This window comes from Cnephaeus nilssonii (assembly GCF_951640355.1).
Source record: "Cnephaeus nilssonii genome assembly, chromosome: 16".
NCBI lineage: Eukaryota > Metazoa > Chordata > Mammalia > Chiroptera > Vespertilionidae > Cnephaeus > Cnephaeus nilssonii.
In genome coordinates this window covers 9,085,316-9,089,760 of record NC_137087.1, presented here as the reverse complement: position 1 = coordinate 9,089,760, position 4,445 = coordinate 9,085,316, and the positions used below count along the sequence as shown (strand labels likewise).

Here is a 4,445-nt window from a genome sequence, read left to right as displayed (position 1 = left end):
AGTGGGTTCACAGATATTGCCCAGAGGGAGAGGCTTCCAATAGAAAAGAGAGGGTTTTTTTGTTTGTTTGTTTGTTTTTTCCTTTTTGTTAGAGAGTGGAAGGGAGAGGGGGAGACAGAGAGAAACATAGATGTACGAGGGGCACAGGGTTGGGATCGAACCTGCAACCAAGGCATGTGCCCTTGACCGAACTTGAACCAGGGACCCTTCAGTCCATAGGCCGGCGCTCTATCCACGGAGCCAAGCCTGCTAGGGCAAGGAAAGAGAGTTTTGAAGCTCTCGCCAAAGAAATTGACTTTACTTGAAACAGAGTATAAAGTTCAGGTTCCAGTTCAATCGCTCCTCTTAATTAAAAGCAACTAACTAAACTGCAGGCTAGCTAGTTCGCCTGAGAAACTAGGATAGCTAAGAGCCCACCTGCTCAAAAACTGTCCTCAAACACTACCCTTGACTGAATTTAATTGGATCAGACTATGAACAATGTATGCCCCAGGGCACTGTCGAAAATAATACAGTAATTAGCCAGTAATTAGTGCAGCCTGGTATTACACATATGGGTGTAATACCAAATGAAGCAGACAGCTTAACAGAGATCAGGGCAAAGACAGTTTAAAAAAGCCCTGCTGAAAACACAGTCACCCCTGGGTGAGTGTGGACATGCCCACAATGTGCCCTCAAGGAATGTCACCAGAGGCTCCTCACTGCAGGGGGACCAGGCTCCACTCAAATAAACTCCTGAGACCACAAAACAAACAAGAAAACAACAACAAAGACAAGTCAGGAAGCCTCTTCCGTCATGTGAGGACACACTGAGAAAGCGGCCATCTGTGAGCAGGCTCTCCCCAGACATCAAATCTTCTGACACCTTGATCTTGGAGTTCCTGTCCTCCAGGACTGTGAGAAATGTCTGTTGAGCCCGGCTGGCGTGGCTCAGTGGTTGAGCGTCGACCTATGAATTAGGAGGTCATGGTTTGATTCCTAGTCAGGGCACATGCCCAGGTGGCAGGCTCGATTCCCAGGGTGGGGTATGTGGGAGACAGCCAATCAATGATTCTCTCTCATCATTGATATTTCTGTCTCCCTCTCTCTCTCTCCCTCTCCCTTCTTCTCTGAAATCAATAAAAATATATTTAGCCCTAACCAGTTTGGCTCAGTGGATAAAGCGTCGGCCTGCAGACTGAAAGGTCCCAGGTTCGATTCCAGTCAAGGGCATGTACCTTGGTTGCAGGCACATCCTCAGTAGGAGGTGTGCAGGAGGCAGCTGATCGATGTTCCTCTCCCATCGATGTTTCTAACTCTCTATCCCTCTCCCTTCCTCTCTGTAAAAAATCAATAAAATATATTTTAAAAAGTAAAAAAGAAAGAAAGCACAAGTGATTCCTCTCACACCTACCAGAAAGGTTAACATGAAAACACTGGAAAATGCCAGGCCTGTGAAGGGGACAGCAGCCAGGCCTCTGCAGGGAGAACCTATGTGTATCCTGTGTTCCCTCTGACTAGCATCTCACTGCCAAGAAGAGACCCAAGAGAAAGGTGGACAGAGCTTTACCTAATAGCACTGTTCTTTTTTAAATTCTTTATTATTGAAAATATTATATATGTCCCCTTTGCTCTCCGTTGTCCTCTCCCAACTTGCCCCCACCCCCCAGCCCCAGCCTTCACCCCCCTCCATTGTCTGTGTCCATTGGTTATGCTTATATGCGTGAGAGTTCTTTGGTTGATCTCTTCCCTCCCAACTCCCCGACACACACACACACCCTGCCCTGTCTTCCCTCTGAGGTTTGATGGTCTGCTCTATGCTTCCAGGTCTCTGGATCTAATTTTGTTCACCAGTTTATGTTGTTCATTATATTCCACAAATGAGTGAGATTATGTGATACTTAACCTTCTCTGACTGGCTTATTTCGCTTAGCATAATGCTCTCCAGGTCCATCCATGCTATTGTAAATGGAAAGAAAACTCTTACCGTTTACAACAGCACTAGTCTTAATAGCCCTATTTCAGAAAATGCCTACATGTTCATCAGCAACAAAACTCAAATAAATGGAAGTGTATGCACCAATGCAAGACCAGGAATGAGAATAAGAAGGTCTTGCCCAGCTGGCATGGCTTAGTGATGGAGCGATGACCTGTGATTCAGGTCCCTTCCTTCCCGGCAACACTACAGCAAGGTGGCGGCTGACTGGGAAAGACCCCAACTTCTTCAAGCTGGTGGAGGACCTCAAGACCCAGGAGAGCGAGGAGCAGAAGCGGAACGGGGTGGGAGGTATCCTGCGATCATGAAGCCCTGAAACCAGGTGCTGATCTTGTCCATCCTCATCTAGTGTGATGGCTCCTGGGAGGTCCTCGAGGGCTACCCAGCCCAGCACAGCCAGCACTGCGGGCCCTGCCAGGGAGGTGTTTGTTACAGCACTGATGTGAATGTAGAGGAAGTGAAAGCTTTGGCTTCTCTGATGACGTAAGCATGCAGTGGTTGATGTGCCATTTGGGGGTGCCAAAGCTGGTGTTAAGGTCAATCCCAAGAACTACTGATCATGAATTAAAACGATTGCAAGGAGGTTCACCATGGAGCTGGTCAAGAAGGGCATTATTGGTCCTGGCAGTGATGTGCCTGCCCCAGACCTGAGCACGGGCCAGTTGGACATGCCCTGGAGTGCTGACGCCTACGCTATCACCATTGGGCACTATGGTACTAATGCCCATGCCTTCACTGGCAAGCCCATCAGTCAGGGTGGATTCCATAGACAGATGGTTCTCCGCTACTGGCCGGGGAGTTTTCCATGGGATTGAAAACTTCATCAGTGAAGTTTCTTCCATGAGCATTTTAGGGATGACATCAGGGTTTGGAGATAAAACATCTGTTGTTCTGGGATTTGGTAATGTGGGCCTGCACTCTGAGATATGTGCATCACTTTGGTGCTAAATGTGTTGGTGTTGGTGAATCTAATGGGAGCATATGGAATCCAGATGGTACTGACCCAAAGGAACTGGAAGACTTCCAATTGCAACACAGATCAATCCTGGGCCACCCGAAGGCCAAAGCTTTATGAAGGGAGCGCCTTTGAGGCCGACTGTGACGTACTGATCCCTGCTGCCAGCGAGAAGCAGCTGACCAAGTCCAATTCACCCAGAACCAAAGCCAAGATCATCGCTGAAGGTGCCAATGGACCGACAACTCCAGAAGCTGATCAGATTTTCCTGGAGAGGAACATTGTGGTTATTCCAGATCTCTACTTAAATGCTGGATCAGTGATAGTATCTTACTTTGAGTGGCTGAAGAACCTAAATTATGTCAGCTATGACCATTTGACCTTCAAATATAAAAGGGATATGAGCATGTATTATATAAAACATTTTTTAAAATATATTTTTATTGATTTCATAGAGGAAGGGAGAGGGAGAGAGAGAGATAGAAACATCAATAATGAGAATCACTGATCAGCTGCCTCCTGCACGCCCCCCCATTGGGGATGGAGTCTACAACCCCAGCATGAGCCCTTGACCAGAATCAAACCCGGGACCCTTCACTCTGCAGGCCGATGCTCTATCCACTGAGCCAAAGCAGCTAGGGCTAAACCATGTTTTATAAAGCACAGAGGGAATCTGACATGCCAGACATGCAAGAAATGTATTACACATCTATCTTCCTACAGATACACATGTAGACTGGTTTAAACAACACCACCAAAAAGACATGTAGACTGGTTTAATAAAAATTATATATAAGTACATGGAATGGTTAGAGAAGTATAGTGGTTACATAAATATTGAAGGAATGACAGAAGAAGTATACCACAGTGTTAAAATTAGTTCTAAGGGAGAGAAATGGTACAGATATGCATATATGCACACATGCTATCTCTGTAGATTGGTAAAGGCATACATTTGTATGTATATAGTGATTAGATAAATATAATGTTTACATGGACACTATGTGTAGAGCTCATTTCTTCAGATTTCTTGACAGATCACATAGATACCGTGATTCAAAAAATATACGCTCAGATATTTAAGTTAAATACAGTTGTTAAGGCATCTGGACTTTGAAAAGTTTTTCCCACCAAAAGCTCCTCAGGTCAAGAGGAGAGTCGTCCTGTCCAGTGCCCAGGAGAGTGGTCCTGCCCTCGAGCGCCAATGGGAGCACGAAGCGGGCAGCACCAGCCAGCGGTGAGGCTGGATGAGAAATGTGAGAAAGTGATGACAAGGGCACCGAATCAGCACTGAGCACTCAGCATGTACCACGTGAGCACCTCCTTCCAAATTACCTCCAGCGGAAAATTATTCCATTATCCCCAAGTTAGAGTAGAGGAAACGGGGGTCCAAAAAGGAATAGTTGACACACTAGTAACTCTGTAAACCTTCTAGCTTGGGAGGATTAGTGGGAGGCAGGAATAACGCTGCAACAGTCTTTCACTGCCACCTGCTGGCCAGTGGAGATGGGCTCA

At 46.4% G+C, this 4,445-nt stretch overlaps 1 pseudogene across 1 annotated transcript; it reads left to right on the top strand.

The window, feature by feature from the left end:
- Positions 1 to 2,124: 2,124 nt before the first annotated feature.
- LOC307112475 (glutamate dehydrogenase 1, mitochondrial-like) lies at positions 2,125 to 4,171 on the top strand (annotated as a pseudogene). The gene is made up of 2 exons: positions 2,125 to 3,334; positions 4,068 to 4,171. The product of its transcript is annotated as a glutamate dehydrogenase 1, mitochondrial-like (transcript).
- The last annotated feature ends 274 nt before the right edge of the window (positions 4,172 to 4,445 follow it).